At 39.2% G+C, this 21,911-nt stretch overlaps 1 protein-coding gene across 1 annotated transcript in view; it reads left to right on the top strand.

Annotated features, from left to right (window-relative positions):
* Window positions 1-17,690, top strand: part of Arl6IP1 (ADP-ribosylation factor-like 6 interacting protein 1) — a 74,010-nt gene extending 56,320 nt beyond the window's left edge. The window contains exon 7 of the transcript XR_011393061.1: window positions 16,180-17,690. The gene's annotated coding sequence lies outside the window, so the exon portion shown is untranslated. The remainder of the gene's footprint in view (window positions 1-16,179) is intronic.
* The last annotated feature ends 4,221 nt before the right edge of the window (window positions 17,691-21,911 follow it).

The raw sequence follows: 21,911 nt of genomic DNA, 5'->3' as shown, positions 1-21,911 counted from the left end.
AAACCAGGCACTACGGGACATGAAACCTCCCACTATCGTCCCATTGCTCTTACCAGTGCAGTTTGCAAAGTAATGGAACGTCTAGTAAATAGACGTTTAGTGTGGTATTTAGAGACACACAACAGTCTCTCCACTCGTCAATATGGCTTTCGTAAGGGACGTTCTACCATAGACCCCTTACTGCGCTTGGATACGTATGTTCGTAATGCCTTTGCGAATAACCACTCAGTTATTGCCATATTTTTTGATCTTGAGAAGGCATATGACACAACTTGGAGGTATAATATTTTAGCCCAAGCCCACTCCTTAGGCCTTCGAGGCAATCTACCATCCTTCCTTAAGAACTTTTTAACTGACAGGCATTTCCGTGTTCGGGTTAATAATGTGCTCTCCCCGGACTTTATCCAAGCTGAAGGTGTCCCCCAGGGATGTGTTCTGAGCACAACACTTTTTCTCCTTGCTATTAATGATTTGGCCTCTAGTCTTCCATCAAATATTTGGTCATCACTCTATGTTGATGACTTCGCTATTGCCTGTGCAGGCGCTGACTGTCACCTCCTTACAGTTTCTCTCCAGCATGCAGTCGACCGTGTTTCCAATTGGGCCACCACACATGGGTTTAAATTTTCCAGCACTAAAACCCACCAAATCACTTTCACTAGACGCTCTGTCATCTCTGATCATCCTTTGTACCTCTATGGCTCACGTATCCCTGAACGTGATACAGTCAAGTTTCTGGGCCTCCTCTTTGATCGTAGGTTATCCTGGAAACCTCACATTACCTCTCTGAAGGCAACTTGTCACAGCCGGCTGAACCTTCTTAAAACCCTTGCTCATCTTTCGTGGGGAGCTGATCGTCGAACCCTCCTTCACCTACATTCCACCCTTATTTTATCGAAACTTGATTATGGTGACCAGATCTATTCAGCGGCATCTCCTGCTACTCTCTCTAGCCTTAACCCCATTCATCACCAAGGATTACGTTTATGCCTTGGTGCTTTTCGCTCTTCCCCTGTCGAAAGCCTCTATGCAGAAGCGAACGTTCCATCCTTATCCGATCGCCGTGATGCCCATTGCCTGCGCTACTATGTACGCTCTCATGATCTCCGCAATCCTTCCATTTATAGAATGGTCACTGATATTAGTAGACATTCTTTATTTGTTCGCCGCCCCTGCTTACTCCGTCCCTTCTCTCTTCGCCTTCATTCGCTCTTGTCTTCTCTTCAACTACCACCTTTCTATGTACATGTAGCATCACACTTTTCCCTACCCCCCTGGGAAGTTCCAGCTGTTCGAGTCTGTTCTTTCTCCCTCCCTTGCTCGAAAGCCCAACTGTCTACGGTCGCTTCCCGCTCTCTTTTTCTTGACCACTTTCACTCTCATTCTCATGCCATTGCTGTGTACACAGATGGCTCTAAGTCTTCTGACGGCGTAGGATTCGCAGCAGTGTTTCCGGACAGCGTCGTACAAGGGCATTTACTATCTTCAGCTAGTATTTTTACTGCTGAATTATATGCCATCCTTACAGCACTTATCCGTATTGCATCTATGCCTGTGTCATCATTTGTGGTTGTCTCAGACTCCCTTAGTGCTTTACAGGCTATACAAAAATTTGATACACCTCACCCCTTAGTCCTCCGTATCCAACTTTGGCTACGCCGCATCTTTACTAAGCATAAAGATATTGTTTTTTGTTGGGTCCCTGGTCATGTTGACGTACAGGGCAATGAACAGGCAGACACTGCTGCGCGGTCAGCAGTACATGACCTACCAGTTTCTTATAGAGGTATTCCATGTACGGACTATTTTGCTGTAATATCTTCCCACCTTCACACCCGTTGGCAACAACGTTGGTCTACTATGCTCGGCAACAAACTTCAGTCTATTAAACCGAGTATAGGTTACTGGCCGTCTTCTTATCACCAGTGTCGAGGTTGGGAGACTACTCTCTCCCGTCTTCGCATTGGCCATACTCGTCTTACTCATGGATATCTCATGGAGAGGCGTCTTGCTCCTCTCTGTGAGAATTGCCAAGCTCCATTATCAGTCAGCCACATTCTGTTGGACTGCCCACTTTATCAACGAGCACGCAGAATTTACCTCTGTCGTCGTCTTCGCCCCGCTGCTCTCTCTTTACCTTCCCTTCTCGCTGATGGACCCACCTTTCATCCGGACTCTCTCATTGACTTTTTGACAACGACTGACTTACTCCACAAATTTTGATACTTTCAGCCCTTTCTACTTGTATCTCTTGCTACCCTCTACCCCCGTACTATCCCCTGCCCCGCTGTTTTCTGTAACCTGCTGATCATCCCCCCTCCCTTCTGCCATCCAATTCCCTTGCTTCCTTCCCTACCCTGCAGCGCTGTATAGCCCTTGTGGCTTAGCGCTTCTTTTTGATTATAATAATAATTGGGTCACCCTACCTCGGTGGGAGATGGCCAACTTGTTAAAAAAAAATAATAATAATCAGTCTACAGATCAATGAGCTTAATAAATTTTTCATAAATGAGACTCAAATCACCACTGACTCTGTTTCTGATGCAGACCTATTCCCAGTTGACTTTGAAGAAGCCATTGACGACATGCCCATGTATTCTGCCCCTAGACCAGACTCGTCAAAAATTTCAAGAAACCATTATCTCAGGTTCCACAGTCATTAAAAACTTCTGATATTGCCCCCACCTCACAAAAGTGGCAGTATAGCAATTGCAGCAAACTAAACTAATAGTGCTTCAAACATCATAAAAATCTTTGAATGGGCCCTAAGAAATATTGCCAGTCACATGGAATCACAATAATTGTATAAACCAGGACAGCATAGGTTTAGAGTAGATGCCTGCCTTTCACAATTGCTCGACCATTATGAAGTTTAGCTTTTCATTTTTTATTATAATAATAGACCATTATGGTATGATCTTTAATGCATTGGAGGGCAAGTTAAATGCTGATGATGTGTGCACTGATTTTTGCAAAGCCTTCAACAGACATGACCATGATGTGATAGTGATAAAGCGGACATTAGATGGATATTCAGCTTTTTAATAACAGAACCCAGAGAGTAATTGCAAACTGAAGTCAGAGGCTGCCACAGTGAAATACACAATGCACAATCCCTCCCCCACTTCTCTTCTTATTCTTATATCTGAGATAGACAAGGCTATAAATCATGGCACTGTAACATCCTTTGCTGATGACACCAGTCTCTCAGTGAAAGTGGCATCCATTGAAGGCAGTGGATCTTTAAGAGGATATAACTAAAGTTCCAGTAGGCCTTGGGCAACTACATGTATGCTGTCCATTGAGGACAAGTGCAGTTGCTGTTTTATGGTGGAATGAAGGCAGTAGACTGAAAGGTAATGCAGGGACAAACTCAGATCATTCAGTGGAGTGAAAGCCCCACATGCAAGACTTTGGAGTAATATCTCATGCCATTGCTGTGTACACAGATGGCTCTAAGTCTTCTGACGGCGTAGGATTCGCAGCAGTGTTTCCGGACAGCGTCGTACAAGGGCATTTACTATCTTCGGCTAGTATTTTTACTGCTGAATTGTATGCCATCCTTACAGCACTTATCCGTATTGCATCTATGCCTGTGTCATCATTTGTGGTTGTCTCAGACTCCCTTAGTGCTTTACAGGCTATACAGAAATTTGATACACCTCACCCCTTAGTCCTCCGTATCCAACTTTGGCTACACCGCATCTTTACCAAGCATAAGGATATTGTTTTTTGTTGGGTCCTGGTCATGTTGACGTACAGGGCAATGAACAGGCAGACACTGCTGCGCGGTCAGCAGTACATGACCTACCAGTTTCATGTAGAGGTATTCCATTTACAGACTATTTTGCTGCAATATCTTCCCAACTTCACACCCGTTGGCAACAACGTTGGTCTACTATGCTCGGCAACAAACTTCAATCTATTAAACCGAGTATAGGTTACTGGCCGTCTTCTTATCACCAGTGTCGAGGTTGGGAGACTACTCTCTCCCGTCTTCGCATTGGCCATACTCGTCTTACTCATGGATATCTCATGGAGAGGCGCCCTGCTCCTCTCTGTGAGAATTGCCAAGTTCCATTATCAGTCAGCCACATTCTGTTGGACTGCCCACTTTATCAACGAGCACGCAGAATTTACCTCCATCGCCGTCTTCGCTCTGCTGCTCTCTTTTTACCTTCCCTTCTCGCTGATGGACCCACCTTTCATCCAGACTCTCTCATTGACTTTGACAACAACTGACTGACTTCACAAATTCTGATATCTTCAGCCCTTTCTACTTCAATCTCTTGCTACCCTCTACCCCCGTACTATCCCCTGCCCCGCTGTTTTCTGTAACCTACTGATCATCCCTCCTCCCTTCTGCCATCCAATACCCTCGCTTCCTTCCCTACCCTGCAGCGCTGTATAGCCCTTGTGGCTTAGCGCTTCTTTTTGATTATAATAATAATAATTTGGAGTAATATCAGAAGATCCATTCAAGGATCATAATACTGTTGCTATTGGTACCACAAGGAAAATGATAAGCTGGATAACAAAGAACTTTCAAGACAAGGGATACCGAGACAAGGATGATACTGTTCAAGTCACTTGTTCTCCCGAGGCTGGAATGCTACTGTATACTAACAGTATCCTTCAAGGCAGATGACATTGATGAGTTAGAAAATATACACTCAAACATCTCAGCTAATAGGAATGCCTGAAATCCTTTTATCTATATACCTTGAAATGTAGGCAAGAGAGGTGAATCATAATTTACACCTAGGAAAATCCTAGAGGAACTCCTCCCTAATCTGCATACTGGAATCACTATGCAAAAGCAAGAGACTTGGCAGATGGTGCTAAGTACTGTATCTCCAATAAGAAGCAGGGAGAAACTGAGTGTCGGAAGTCTCCAGTCTTCAATGTCCTCCCTCCATGCATAAGGGGAGACAAACCTCTGATTGTCTTCAAGCAGAAACTAGATGGGTTCCTCAGATCAGTTCCTGACCAGCTGGGCTGTGGTTTGTACTTTTCACTGTATGTGACAGCAGTAATGGACTAATTGATCAGGCCTTGATCTACTGGGAGGTCTGGTCTGGGACTGGGCCTTGGGAGCATTGACTCCCAGAAGCATCCATCAGCAAATTTAACTTGTACAGTATATTACTCTTAGAAACATTGAAATTTTGGTAAAAATTAGTCTGATGCATCATGTACTTTGCATTCTGAAGGGTCTGTGTTTTTGTAAGAATGTGTCAATTTTATGTAAAAATTTTAATACTCGAAGGAAAACTGCATAAGCTTATGTTCTCAGAGGCATCAAAATTTCAGTGTGCACCATATTCTGAAGGTTAGCAAAATAACTTGCTCTAACCTAAAATATTTCTTGAAATAAGCCAATATACATCATGTTCTCAGTGAGAAATAGACTGTGTGTGACAGCATAATTGTCCGGTATAATAAAGACTACTTTGACATTGTTACTTCTAGATGTCTCCTGAAATATATTCCTGTAATAGGACTTGCTTTATATTCTTTAAGACAAATTGAAAATTATAATACTGAAAAACATTAGTGCCAGTGCTGCTGTATATATCAAAATGTTTTGGATGTAAAACATTCAGATATATGTTTCATGAATATTTTTGTTTTTGTATCTTGTGCATGAGTAGCTATTGTTAGGTGTTTTTAGTATAGGCAGGTACTTAATTGTTAAATTATCTTATGTGGACAGTACAGTAATGTTTTGTACATCTGATACTGTACTGTATGTATGATGCTTACAATTTTCAGCTCATTCAATACTAAATATATGTAGTGTACCATTAAATTAGTAGGGTTAATCACATTTGAGGCTGTAATTAAAATATTTACACAAGTTTGTATTAATACTTTATTCATTTGCAGATAATAATTTTGAGAGCAGGTACTTTTCCTCTATTGTATTCACTACTAAACTAAATTACCTGCTTTAGAAATTTAGTTGTTTCAAACTTAGTGGTATTATCCACTGATTATATTAATAGCAGAAATACATTTTAACCCTTTCACTGTCTCCTTTGCAGATCTATGTTATTGATGCCAGTGTTGCTCATGTAGATCTATGCCTTAAGCACAGCACCTTCAAATGTGCTCTGAGCTGTTAATTTTGGTTAAGACATGAGAAAATGGGTATGTGGTGGGTGTTCATGGTATAAAAAAAAAATCCTGCCCCCCCCCCCACTGTGCATGAGGGGAAAAAGCAAATTTCTGACTTTTGTCTTTGTACTGTATTAACATAGCTAAATTGAACAATTGAATTTACTTAAAATAGGATTCAAAGTGGCCAAAATTGCCAATATATAAATTACTCCCAGACTGCTGACTGTTGCTGCATAAGTTCATAAATTTTACTATCAGATTTCATATTTTTGGTGTCATTACCCTCAGAAAAGTTTTCTACCATTTCAGATTTTTTTTTTTTAAATTGTGACACTATCAGCACTTCTAATTTCAGAAGCTGTGGCAGTGATAGGGTTAAACACAATATTACAATATTTGAGTTTTAGGTCACATGCCTATCACAATTTTTTTTTTTCATTTAAATTGTGCTTTGTAATTTTGTCTTTGAATCTGCTTACCTGTATACTGTAATATATACAGTAATATATTATATACAATATATACCTGTCTCCTCCATAGCCCCCATCCTCCTAAATAGCATGTAGGAACTGAAAGAGATTAAGCAAGCAAGTACAAAGAAAGAAATGTGATATGAATATATAAGAAGTGAAATATGTTTATATAACAGTGTGTGTGTTCTCCAGTAGTTTTAAGAAAATTTATTGAGAATTATTGTTACTTATTGCATATAAAGATTATCTAAATATTAACTTGGACAAAGAATATTATAGTATTTGCATTCCTTTACTAACTCCTTGCACAATATGTAATCTTGTTAAAATATCTGCAAAACAATTCACCTTCTCCCCTTTATGTTGGTTTGATAGTGAATTGTAGTATTGTACTGTAGATCTTGGTTTTTATTATATAGCACAAACCCTTTCAGGTTTAGCACTTATTTTGATTTTTATTATTATTACTATTTCTTAAGTAACATGAATATTATTTGTGGAGATTGTGCCAGTAAGCAAATGCTGTGAGAATACTAGTATTTTAGAAACAGTAGGAACAAGGAAGGGAATATATTGTATAGGTAGAGATAAATTTTTAATTGTAAAGGTAATGGGGAAGAGGAGGAAATGTGGAAGACTACTACACATAGCTGCACTGCTGTAATAATTGTCAAGACTGAGTAGTATGAGAAAGAATACACATTTTTTTAATAAATTTTTCTACCACTGAGTAGTTCTTCAGTAAACCACTGAACCAACTAACCAGTTTCCCTGAATTCCTTCACAAAATATTAACTTGCTCACATTCCAACAGCTCATTAGGTCCCAAAAACTATTTGTTTCCACTCATAACATGCTCACACATGCGTGCTGTGTCTAAACCCCTTGCACACAAACCTCCTTTACCCACTCTTTCTAAGGATGGAGGGAGGAGGTAAAGGAGGTTTTGTGTGCAAGGGGCTTGAACATACAGCAGGCATGTGTGAGTGTGTTAGGCATGAGTGGAGACAAATGGTTATTGGGACTTGACTAACTGTTGGAGTGTGAGCAGGATAATATTTTGTGAAGGTATTCAGAGAAACCAGTTAGCTGGACCTGAATCCTGGAGGTGGAAGTTACAATGCCTGCACTTTCAAGGAAGGGCTTGGGATATTTGCTGTTTGGAGTGACATCTGAACTGTCGTATCTGTGCGCCTTTGCAAAGACAGTGATTATGTGTGAATGATGGTGAAAGTATTTCTTTCTTTTTTGGGTCACCATGCCTCGGTGGAAGACGGCCAGCGTATTAAAAAAAAAAGTGTGCATGTGTGCGTGGAAAAAGTTTAAGGTGAAATACTTAAGAGTAAGGTTATGAGGATACCAAACGAGTTAGGTAAAGAAAAATTTGATATCACATTGAAGGGAGGGAGAAGTTCAAATATTTGGGAGTAGATTTGTCAGCGGATGGGTTTATGAAGGATGAGGTTAACCCTAGAATTGATGAAAGAAAAGAAGTGAAGGGTGAATCTTTAAATGTATAAGAGAAAATTTCAGAAAGGACTTAATTTTAAATGAGTTCTTACTAACTGACCAGTTTTACCTATTCAGTAACCCCCCCCCCCTCTCTCTCTCTCTCTCTCTCTCTCTATCTCTATCTATCTCTCTATCTCTATCTCTCTATCTCTATCTATCTATCTATCTATCTATCGATCGATCGATCGATCGAGCTGAGTCTCGACCCCTGCAACTACAATTATGTGAGTACACACACATGTACTTTTCACCTCTCACCCTACATTAAGACTGCAAATATTTTAAGGTAAGTAATGAGTGTGCTGTATATGCATTTTATAGCTCTAGGGCACTTTAAATGTCATAGTAGGTGGGGTAGCCAGGCGGGCTACCCTACCTTACCTCCCACGTGACTTTCTACAAATAAATACTTTTCACCTCTCACCCTATATTAAGACTACAAATATTTTAAGGTAAGTAATGAGTGTACTGTACATGCATTTTTTCACTCTAGGGTGCTTTAAGCGTTGTAGTATATTATGTGTGGGTGGGGTTACCTGGAGTTTACCTGGAGAGGGTATGGGGGGTCGACATCCCCACAGCTCGGTCTGAGACCAGGCCTCACAGTGGATCAGGGTCTGATCAACCAGGCTCTTTCTACTGGCTGCACACAGGCTGACGTATGAATCACAGCCCGGTTGATCAGGTACTGACTTGAGGTGCCTGTCCAGTACCTTCTTAAAGACAGCCAGGGGTCTATTAGTAATCCCCCTTATGTGGGCTGGGAGGCAGTTGAACAGTCTTAGACCCCAGACACTTTCTGTGTTGTCTCTCAATGTACTCGTTGCGCCCCTGCCAAGTTTTTTGTTTTCATAGGAAGTGATTTTTGTGTGCAGGTTTGGTACCAATCCCTCCAGGACCTTCCAAATATATATTATCATGTATCTCTCTCACCTGTGTTCCAGGGAATACAGATCAAGGACCTTCAACCGTTCCCAGTAATTTAGGTGCCTTATCGTGCTTATACAGTGGACCCTCGGTTAACGGTGGCATCGGCTAATGCTAAAATCGGATAACACCTCACTTTGGCATAAAAAAAATTTCCTTGGATAACACCTAAAAACTCGGTTTGGAGCTTTCGTCCTGAACGTGTCGGCACAGTGCCCTGAGCGGGCCTGGCCACTCACTCCGTGTACCAGCCAGTGTCCCATAAGAACATAAGAAAGGAGGAACACTGCAGGAGGCCTGCTGGCCCATACTAGGCAGGTCCTTTACAATTCATCCCACTAACAAAACATTTGCCCAACCCAATTTTCAATGCCACCCAAGAAATAAGCTCTGATGTGAAAGTCCCACTCAAATCCAACCCCTCCCACTCATGTACTTATCCAACCTAGATTTGAAACTACCCAAAGTCCCAGCCTCAATAACCCAACTAGGTAGACTGTTCCACTCATCAACTACCCTATTTCCAAACCAATACTTTCCTATGTCCTTTCTAAATCTAAACTTATCTAATTTAAATCCATTACTGCGGGTTCTCTCTTGGAGAGACATCCTCAAGACCTTATTAATATCCCCTTTATTAATACCCATCTTCCACTTATACACTTCGATCAGGTCTCCCCTCATTCTTCGTCTAACAAGTGAATGTAACTTAAGAGTCTTCAATCTTTCTTCATAAGGAAGATTTCTAATGCTATGTATTAATTTAGTCATCCTACGCTGAATGTTTTCTAACGAATTTATGTCCATTTTGTAATACGGAGACCAGAACTGAGCTGCATAATCTAGGTGAGGCCTTACTAATGATGTATAAAGCTGCAGTATGACCTCTGGACTTCTGTTGCTTACACTTCTTGATATAAATCCCAGTAATCTATTTGCCTTATTACGTACGCTTAGGCATTGCTGTCTTGGTTTAAGGTTGCTGCTCACCATAACCCGAAGTCCTTTTTGCAATCTGTATGGCTAAGTTCTACATCATTTAACTTATAAGTACTAGGGTTATGGGCACTCCCAAGCTTCAGAACCTTGCATTTATCTACATTGAACTGCATCTGCCACTTTTCTGACCAAGAATAGAGTTTGTTTAAATCCTCCTGAAGTTCCATAACATCTACGTTTGAATCAATTATCCTACCTATCTTTGTGTCATCGGCGAATTTGCTCATATCACTAGTAATTCCCTCATCAAGATCATTGATATATATTATAAACAACAACGGGCCCAAGACTGATCCCTGTGGAACGCCACTTGTTACAGATCCCCACTCGGATTTAACCCCATTTATGGACACACTCTGCTTCCTGTCAGTGAGCCATGACTCGATCCACGAGAGCACTTTTCCCCCAATGCCATGAGCTGCCACTTTCTTTAACAGTCTATGGTGCGGAACTCTATCAAAAGCCTTACTAAAATCTAAGTAAATAATATCAAATTCTTTATTGTGGTCAACAGCCTCAAAAGCTTTACTGAAGAAAGTTAATAAATTAGTTAGACAAGACCGGCCTCTTGTGAATCCATGCTGAGTATCATTAATCAAGCTATGCTTATCGAGATGGCTTCTTATAATCTCAGCTATAATTGACTCTAGTAATTTGCCTACAATTGAGGTCAGGCTTATTGGGCGGTAATTTGACGGTAACGACTTGTCCCCTGTTTTAAAAATAGGAGTTACATTAGCCATCTTCCACATATCAGACACTACACCTGTTTGAAGAGATAAATTAAAAATATTAGTTAATGGTTCACAGAGTTCCATTTTGCATTCCTTAAGAACCCTTGAAAAAAACCTCATCAGGACCCGGCGACTTATTTTGCTTCAGTCTGTCTATCTGCTTCACAACCATCTCACTAGTGACTGTGATGTTACATAATTTATCTTCTTCTAGCCCACTGTAAAAATTAATTACTGGAATATTGTTAGTGTCTTCCTGTGTAAAAACTGAGGGAAAATAATTATTTAAAATCAAGCACATTTCATTCTCTTTGTCAGTAAGGTGCCCATAGTTATTTTTAAGGGGACCTAACTTATCTCTAACTTTTGTTCTATAGACCTGGAAAAAACTTTTTGGGTTAGTTTTAGAATCCCTAGCAACTTTAATTTCATAGTCCCTTTTAGCTTTTCTTATCCCCTTTTTAATGTCCCTCTTAATGTCAATATACTGATTCATAAGATGACCCTCACCTCTTTTGATATGCCTATAAATTCCTTTCTTATGCCCTAGTAGATATTTGAGCCTATTATTCATCCATTTTGGGTCATTTCTATTTGATCTAATTTCTTTATATGGGATAAACGCTCTTTGAGCAGCATGTATAGTGTTCAGAAAACTGTCATATTGATAGCTCTCTTCGTTACCCCGGTCAACAGATGATAAGTGTTCTCTAAGCCCATCGTAATCTGCTAAGCGAAAATCTGGGACTGTCACTGAGTTATCGCTACTATCGTACTTCCATTCGATGCTAAATGTAATTGATTTGTGGTCGCTAGCACCCAGTTCCTCTGAAATTTCTAAATTATTAACAAGGGATTCATTGTTTGCCATAACTAAGTCAAGCAGGTTATTTCCCCTTGTAGGTTCTGTCACAAACTGCTTCAAAAAACAATCCTGAAATACTTCTAAGAAGTCGTATGATTCTAAATTCCCAGTCAAGAAATTCCAATCAACATGACTAAAGTTAAAGTCTCCTAGAATTACTACATTATCGTGCCTTGTGGCCTTAACAATTTCCTCCCATAGTAGTTTCCCTTGGTCCCTATCTAAGTTTGGGGGACGGTATATCACTCCTAAAATCAGTTTTTCATGCCCCTCTGAAAATTCTATCCAAACAGACTCTGTATGTGTTACTTCAGACTTAATACCCGTTTTTATGCAACAGTTCAAGCGATCTCGGACATACAATGCCACCCCACCCCCCCTCCCAATACTTCTATCTTCTTGGAACAATTTAAAACAATGAATATGACATTCCGCAGGCATGTCCCGACTTTTTGAATTAAACCACGTCTCAGTTTAGGCAAATACATCAATGTTACCTACACTAGCAACTAATCTCAACTCGTCCATCTTATTCCTAGCACTACGGCAATTAGCATAATAAACATTGAAAGACTCTCCTTTCTCTTTACCCTTCCTGCTCATTTCTATTTTTCTACTAAACCTATTACTGTCCTTATCACCCAAGGTCCCTGGCTTTTCAATATCTATCTCGTTCTTATTATTACTAGTTCCCCTAGAACTCGTAATATTACTACACTGGGACTTCACTGTTTTCCTGCCAAAACCCATACCACTAACTATTCCTAGTTTAAAGTCCTAACTGCTCCCTCCACTGCAGTTGCCAGTGCTCCCACCCCACACCTAGATAAGTGAACCCCATCCCTAGCATACATGTCATTTCTGCCATAGAAGAGGTCCCAGTTGTCAATGAATGTTACCGCATTTTCCTTACAGTATTTGTCCAGCCAGCAATTGACACCAATTGCCCTGGACAACCATTCATTTCCAACTCCCCTCCTTGGCAAAATACCACATATGAGAGGGTTCCCACCCTTACTTCTAATTATTTCTATTGCTGACCTATACCTGCTAATCAGGTCCTCACTCCTACGTCTGCCAACATCGTTGCCTCCAGCACTGAGACAGATAATAGGATTGCTCCCATTACCTCTCATGATGTCATCCAGACGGCTAACAATATCCTCCATCCCAGCCCCAGGAAAGCAAACTCTCTGTCTCCTACTCCTGTCCTTCAAGCAGAACGCCCTATCCATATACCTAACTTGGCTATCCCCAACAACAACAATATTCTTACCTTCCTTAATGTCTTTCGTCGTGACGTTCCCAGTATTCGACTCACATTTGTCGGGTAGCACTGAGAATGTATTGGATGTTTCCACAACAGTTTCCACGGCAGTCTCTTTCTTCTTCATCGTTTCTACCTTTCCATTCGTCTTCTTGATCGTCAACTTCTTTCCCTGCTGTCCAGCCACTGACCAGTTTCCCTTCTTGACCTGAGGACTCAAAACAGGAGGACTACTCCGAATCTTTTTGTTTTCCTCGGTCAGTCGCCGAATTTCCATATTCGCCAACCTCAATTCTTCCTTAAGCTGTTGGTAAAGTTGCTTGATGGAGGGCATCTTGCTTCAATTCTAGAGAGCGCGCAAACAGGTCTTCACAGAGCCAAGTACACGTCAACACTGCACAAAAGCCAACTCAATCAGGAGCTACTGCGCAGCACGTCCGCACGGCCCAATAGCAAGGACGATTCTGCGTGTACATGCAATGTATTTTGCATTATTCCATTGTTTTTGGTCCTTGTAACTGCTAAATAAGCCACCATGGGCCCCAAGAAAGCTTTTAGTGCCAGCCCTATGGTAAAGAATGTGAGAAATACACATAATTTAAGAAAAAGTTTGTAGAAAAATACGAAAGTGGTGGTGGTAGAGGGTGGTAGTGGTTGTGATGGTGGTATGGTATGATAAGGCATGGTGAGGCTGCCAGTTCTGACAAAAAAGCGGCTGAAAAATATGTGCAGGACTTTAACCCTTTCAGGGTCCGTCCCGTAGATCTACGGCTTTACGTTCAGGGTCCAAACCGTAGATCTACGTCATGAGCTCAGCTCACTCTGATAAACTGTGAGTGGTACATTTGGGCCTAGATATGAGAGAATACATCTATGTGGTATGTGTGCACCACATAAAACAGATCCTGCAGCACACTGTGTATAATGAGAGAAAAAAACTGAAATCATGATTTTTCGATTAAAACAGTGACTTTGCAGTGTTTTTTTGTATGTTTTTTATAGTTGTATTTGCGATTTCTTGGTCTCATTTGATAGAATGGAAGACATATTACAGAAATAGAGATGATTTTGATTGGTTTTAGCACTGGAAATGGCTTGAAACTGAGCTCAAAGTAGCAGAAATGTTAAATTTTTGCCGATATTCAAGAGTAAACAAACGACCTCACACGTCTAATACACGCCAGCTGGTGGGTCTAATATACATTCACAAATATGGTGATGATATTTATACAATTATTACAGTATTGCATAACAGTAAATCTTCTATTTTTTGGTGTGAATAAAAATTCATTATGTGAATAAAAAATCAAAATGGAATTTATTTGTAAAGCCTCAAAACGTAACTAATGAAGAGAGGAAATGTTAGTTTAGTTCCAGGAATACCTACATTGTTTATTCTGGACCCCATTTTGAAATTGGAATATTTTGAACTTTGTGTTAAATTGGCCAAATTAACAATTTCTGATCACTTTAATTTGTAGTTGAAACAGTTGACTTAGCAATTTCTTGTGCTCATTCGATAGAATAGAAGTAATACTAGTGAAATAGCTAAGAATTTGGTTGACTGGAATAATGTAATTGGCCTAAAATGGGAGTCAAAGTCGGCAAAATCGCCGATTCGTAAATATCGCTGACACATAAAAATTCACGAGAGCATAATTTCGTCAATTTTCCGTCAAATTTCGTACTTTTTGTTTTATTACCTTCACAAAAAGATTCTCTTACCATTTCATAAGAAAAAATAACAATTTTTTTTTTTTGAAAATTCTTGGACACTGGGGCACCACTTCAGATTTGGGCCTTGGACCCTGAAGGGGTTAAGGGGTACATAGAGGCTGAAAAATTAAAACCCCAACAATTGTTCAGTTGTGATGAAACAGACATGTTTAGGAAGAAAATGCCAAACAGGACCTACATTACTCAGGAGGAAAAGGCACTCCCAGGACACAAGCCAGAAAAGGACTTGTTACCTGAAGTCTCTATGGAAGGGGATTCCCCTTCCAAACAATAGAACACCTTCATCCTCTGCCCTCCTCCCATTTCATCACTCATCAACAAGTCCACAATAAAGGTAAGTGTGATGTTATTGTTTTATTCTTCATGTATCATTGTTTTCTGTGTAAGGAAATGTATATTTCATGTAAAAAAAATTATTTCGTTTAATACTTTTGGGTGTCTGGAACGGATTAATTGGATTTTCATTATTTCTTATGGGGAAAATTAATTCGGTTAAAAGCTAGCTCTCTGGAACAGATTAAAGGCGTTAACTGAGGGTCACTGTATGTTCAGTGAAAGTTCTTTGTACACTCTCCAGGTCTGCAATATCACCAGCCTTGAAGGGGGCCATTAGTGTACAGCAGTATTCCAGCCTAGAGAGCACAAGCAATTTGAAGAGAATCATCATGGGCTTGGTGTCCCTAGTTTTGAAGGTTCTCGTTATCCATCCTACCATTTTCCTAGCAGATGAGGTAGATATATTGTTGTGGTCTTTGAAGGTGAGGTCTTCTGACATTATCACTCCCCGGTCCTTCACATTACTTTTCCGCTCTATTGTATGGTTAGAATTTGTCTTATACCCTGATACATTTGTAATTTCTACAAGTTTCCCATATCTGAGTAGTTGAAATTTCTCCTCGTTGAACTTCATATTGTTTTGAGTGACCCATTCGAAGATTTGGTTGATGTCCGCTTGGAGTCGCGTGGTGTCTTCGATGGAGGTCACTGCCATGGTAATCCGGGTGTCATCCGCAAAGGAAGACACAGAGCTGACTTATATCTCTGTCTGTGTCAGAAATGAGGATGAGGAATAGAATGGGAGTGAGTACTGTGCCCTGTGGAACAGCTTTTTACCGTGACTGCCTGGGAATTTACTCTGTTTACTATTATTCTTTGTGTTCTATGTCAGGAAGTTATAGATCCATCTACCAACTTTTCCTGTTATTCCTTTATCACGCATTTTGTGTGCTATTACACCATGGTCACACTTGTCGAAAGCTTTTGCAAAGTCTGTGTATACAACATCTGTATTTTGTTTATCCTCCACAGCAGCCAGGAGGGCTACCAAACCTAACTTCTTACAGTAAATACTACTCACCTTTTGCCTACATTAAGACTGCAAATATTTTGAGGTAAATAATGAGTGTACTGTGTGTGTATTTTACTTTTTTGTTTTTAATGCCTAGTTCTATTTCTAACTTAATATATGTTAGTGTAAACTTGTTATCTGGGATTTACATATATGCATTTATAAGTGGAAAAAAATGGCGTTCTGCTTTCCAGCGATGTCTGCTTTGCGGAAGTAGCCTGGAACCTAACCCGCCATATAAGTGGGGCCCTACTGTACATTATCAGCAAAACAGCAGGTAATGTGATTTTTTAATTTATAATTCATGTACACATTACTGCCATGTAAAATGTTTTTATGGCTACATGTATCATAAATTTAATAAAACAGAGTTGATTTATTGGAGCTTATGTGGATGAAATATGCAAACAGGTCAAGATACATGATGTACTTGTACTGGTATACAGTGTTATATTTTTGATGCCCTTGGCTTGGCAATATCTAGCTATAAATATATGATATAGTCTTAAACTAAAACAACTCATTCCAATTTAATGCTTTGTTCAAAATTAATGTGGTTAGAAAGGGAACAGTGTATGTGCACTTTGCTGCTAATAATTTTTGTGCACTTTTGCTTATGAGTTTGTGTTGCAGGTACCTTAGTACAGCTACCAGTGTTGACTTTGAGTCAGTAGCATACATACTAATCTCAGTTCACATTTCTTAATTTTCCTGAGGGTCACTACCTTTGCAGCAAGGTTTCATACCCCTGCATGAGGTTTAACATATCAATCTGAGCACACTTAATGTTGTCTACAAAAAATGTTTTTGGATATTGGCTGAATACTGTAATTTATTATTAATGTATAAATATGTATGATGTTATTCTTGGCATAGTTATCCAGGTACTGTAGTTATTGATTGTTGCTCTCTACCACACTTTCAGAAATCCTCAGAGCTTGGTTTCATATCACACACCTGTCCATATTGCATTTGTAGGTGTACATGATATAGTGATTTAATTGCTGTGTTTTATTAACAGTGATGGTCATTAAAGTGCCACTACTGTTGACAGAACTAAATGTTAGCATTAATAATCAATTATTAAATCTTTCTTGGGTGAAAAACCCGAGAAGTGTCTTGGAATGATCTTTAGCTACATATAAGGTTAAATACTTTATCATTGAAAAATATATATACTATTCACTTAATCTTGGTAATTTTGTCTGTAGTGCCATAAATTTGGTATCTGTGTTCATGCATTTTAAGCATCATGATATTCTTGAGAATCGTAATGGTAGCTCTTTTAGTGGATGATTGAAGTTGGTGAAGGTTATACATAGCTTTAATATGAATTTTTTAAAAGGCTTCTGTTATTTTTATAACAGTTGCTGTTTTTATGATGGAAACACATTCTGTTAACTGCTGTTTTACTCTTTCAAACTACTTTACTATTTTTTAAACAGAGAATGAAATATAATTTAAAAAGTTATAGATTACAGTAATCATTTTGTATTAGTAATAGTGTACATAAATGGATTTTTGTGTATATTACATAGTTTTTAAGTATTTGATGGTCATGAAACATAACTAAATATTTGTTATTTCCTGTAGGCTGCAAGATCCTTAGCAATGTATAAGTAGTTTCTTGTATATGGTCTTGAAGGACTGTATGTGCACCCTGTTACATTTTTACATGTTAGAATGGCTATTTTTTTTTTTTTTTTCAACAAGTCGGCCGTCTCCCATCCAGCTTGTTCTCATGGTTTACAAATAACGACTGAAAAAAAAAAGCTTTGCTTAATAATAATAAATGAGAGAGTCTTCAACAAAAACCAGTGTGATGATTGATATAGATTTGGAAAAGCAGTAAATGTCATCAGTCCATGTCAGTATGTAACACTGAAGACTGATTATTAGAATTGGTTGCTATGCTGTAATTGTAGTGGAGCAAGTATATATACATGTGTGGCACACTCTCTGTTTAGGAATGATTGATGCAAGTTAAATGTATTTTTAAATTTTGCTAGTCAGTATAAACAGTGAGCTATCCTGTTTGTGCATTCATATTTATAATTCATATATTGTTGGTGTTAAATAAATATGCATGCATAAAAAATATTATTTCTTAAATCATCTTTTTCTGGCCAGCAGAACTGAAAGGTAATGCTAAATTGAGCGAGCTATAGCTGGAGTGTTAACGCTGGAAGAGAAGTCTTGAAAATACACATACAGTGGTACCTTGAGTTATGAACTTAATTTGTTCCAGAAGGCTGTTCGAATGCCGATACCGAATGAATTTGTTCCCATAAGGAATAATGTAAATTAGATTAGTCCGTTTCAGACCCCCAAAAATACACTTGTAAAGTAAAAGGACACAAGTGCAGCTAATGTGACATTTTATTGTGGCAACGTTTCGTTCTCCAGGAAAACGTCACATTAGTTGCATCACGTCACATTACCGACATACTGTCGGTAATTCTACCAACTTTATTACAAAAATACACTTACATAATTGTTCGAGTTGGGAGCTGTTCGAAACTCTAGGTACCACTGTATTAATAATTGTAAAAGTATGGAAAATATTGCCTTTGGGCTGTAACAAATACTGTATCAAAAAGGGCAAAGTTTATTGAGTGATTTCCCCTCTTTTCCTTGCCCTAAATGGGATTGATTGATATATCTTTGTTAGGCAACCTTATCCATCTTGTTGACTATAGTAAAAGGATTGCAGAGGCATATAATGGGTCTGAAGCAGGGGTGGGCAATTCAGATGTTTTATTTGTATGGAGTTCCAACTTAAGTTGAGATGAGCATGTGGAATATTGGAAATATTTATTTCTTGTATTTGCAGGACTACGTTAATATTTGTATTGAGCGTCTTTCATATACAGTAGTATATCATATATGTACAACAGTAAGTGTGGATGTTTTGTACATTGAGCAAATTCAGAGTTTTGAATAGCAGAGGGGGAAGAAGGAATGTGTTACCTGGAAGCTGATTGAGTGATACTGTACTATTCTAATAGCAGATTTGTATTGATTTATGATGGGTTTTAGGTGTTTTGCTATTGTAAATTCTTATGCACATACATGAGGTAAGGACAGATTAAAGTATTAATGTTAATAATGTTGCTTGAGATACCTTTTTTTTTTTTAACACATCGACTGTCTCCCATCAAGGTAGGGCAACCAAAAATGAGAAAACAGTAACCATCATTCACTCAATCACTGGGCTGACAACACAGTACAGATGATCCTCTGAATAACATCCTTGCCTCTCCTTTAGAGTGCAGACACTGTACTACTATGCTCATGAAATGGTTTTAATCATAATAATCATTTTTAAAGGGGTGGAGGGGTAAGCCAGTGGAAGGCCTCGATCAGATGACCAAAAGCTTCAGCTACAGGTCATCATATGACTAAGACCCACATCAGGAAACACTTGTCCTGTTTCCTGACAAATCTTATGTAACTTTACTGTAATACATGTATTTTCCATCTCCAGGACTCAAATCCAGCTAGCAGGTTTCTCTGAATCCCTTCATACACGTTATCCTGTTCACAATCCACTCATTCCAATATAATTTACTCGCACAAGCTTGTTGGATATTCAGACCCCTAGCAGTATACAGTAGGACCCTGCTTTACAGCATTTCGCTAATACTGACATTTCAAATTATGACCAACACTCGTTATATGGCTCCCCCTCCCCCACCTGACTCGCTAGTACAGTCTCTGCACACCACCTGGTTTGTATACATTCTGTGTGAGCTCCGTGTCTCTCCATTATGTCTGGAAACTTAGAAAAATTTCATATTTTACACTGTAATAATTTCACTTGTGTGTACCTGTACCTAAATAAACTTACTGTGCTGGCATGCAAGTACACATTAAAATCACTAAGAGTGTCTGATCAGTCTTAAAGATGCCGTGTTAATAATGATGATAATATGCAATAGTTACTTTGAGGCACATTAAATGTCATATATTACGCTAATAGGTAGTAGGTTGGTAGACAGCAACCACCCAGGGAAGTACTACCGTCCTGCCAGGTGACTGTGAAACAGAAACCTGTAACTGTTTTGCATGATGGTAGGATTGCTGGTTTCTTTTTCTGTCTCATAAACACGCTAGATAACAGGGATATCTTGCTACTCCTACTTACACTTTGGTCACACTTCACAGACACGCACATGCATATATATATATACATACATCTAGGTTTTTCTCCTTTTTCTAAATAGCTCTTGTTCCTCTTTATTTCTTCTATTGTCCATGGGGAAGTGGAAAAGAATCTTTCCTCCGTAAGCCATGCGTGTCGTATGAGGCGACTAAAATGCCGGGAGCAATGGGCTAGTAACCCCTTCTCCTGTAGACATTTACTAAAAAAGAGAAGAAGAAAAACTTTATAAAACTGGGATGCTTAAATGTGCGTGGATGTAGTGCGGATGACAACAGATGATTGCTGATGTTATGAATGAAAAGAAGTTGGATGTCCTGGCCCTAAGCGAAACAAAGCTGAAGGGGGTAGGGGAGTTTCAGTGGGGGGAAATAAATGGGATTAAATCTGGAGTATTTGAGAGAGTTAGAGCAAAGGAAGGGGTAGCAGTAATGTTGAATGATCAGTTATGGAAGGAGAAACGAGAATATGAATGTGTAAATTCAAGAATTATGTGGATTAAAGTAAAGGTTGGATGCGAGAAGTGGGTCATAATAAGTGTGTATGCACCTGGAGAAGAGAGGAATGCAGAGGAGAGAGAGAGATTTTGGGAGATGTTAAGTGAATGTATAGGAGCCTTTGAACCAAGTGAGAGAGTAATTGTGGTAGGGGACCTGAATGCTAAAGTATGAGAAACTTTTAGAGAGGGTGTGGTAGGTAAGTTTGGGGTGCCAGGTGTAAATGATAATGGGAGCCCTTTGATTGAACTTTGTATAGAAAGGGGTTTAGTTATAGGTAATACATATTTTAAGAAAAAGAGGATAAATAAGTATACAATATATGATGTAGGGCGAAATGACAGTAGTTTGTTGGATTATGTATTGGTAGATAAAAGACTGTTAAGTAGACTTCAGGATGTACATGTTTATAGAGGGGCCACAGATATATCAGATCACTTTCTAGTTGTAGCTACACTGAGAGTAAAAGGTAGATGGGATACAAGGAGAATAGAAGCATCAGGGAAGAGAGAGGTGAAGGTTTATAAACTAAAAGAGGAGGCAGTTAGGGTAAGATATAAACAGCTATTGGAGGATAGATGGGCTAATGAGAGCATAGGCAATGGGGTCGAAGAGGTGTGGGGTAGGTTTAAAAATGTAGTGTTAGAGTGTTCAGCAGAAGTTTGTGGTTACAGGAAAGTGGGTGCGGGAGGGAAGAGGAGCGATTGGTGGAATGATGATGTGAAGAGAGTAGTAAGGGAGAAAAAGTTAGCATATGAGAAGCTTTTACAAAGTAGAAGTGATGCAAGGAGGGAAGAGTATATGGAGAAAAAGAGAGAGGTTAAGAGAGTGGTGAAGCAATGTAAAAAGAGAGCAAATGAGAGAGTGGGTGAGATGTTATCAACAAATTTTGTTGAAAATAAGAAAAAGTTTTGGAGTGAGATTAACAAGTTAAGAAAGCCTAGAGAACAAATGGATTTGTCAGTTAAAAATAGGAGAGGAGAGTTATTAAATGGAGAGTTAGAGGTATTGGGAAGATGGAGGGAATATTTTGAGGAATTGTTAAATGTTGATGAAGTTAGGGAAGCTGTGATTTCGTGTATAGGGCAAGGAGGAACAACATCTTGTAGGAGTGAGGAAGAGCCAGTTGTGAGTGTGGGGGAAGTTCGTGAGGCAGTAGGTAAAATGAAAGGGGGTAAGGCAGCCGGGATTGATGGGATAAAGATAGAAATGTTAAAAGCAGGTGGGGATATAGTTTTGGAGTGGTTGGTGCAATTATTTAATAAAT

This window comes from Cherax quadricarinatus, chromosome 42 (genome assembly GCF_038502225.1).
Source record: "Cherax quadricarinatus isolate ZL_2023a chromosome 42, ASM3850222v1, whole genome shotgun sequence".
NCBI classification, from domain to species: Eukaryota; Metazoa; Arthropoda; class Malacostraca; order Decapoda; family Parastacidae; genus Cherax; species Cherax quadricarinatus.
Note: the sequence above shows the minus strand (reverse complement) of the source record. Positions and strands in the feature narration are given on the sequence as shown.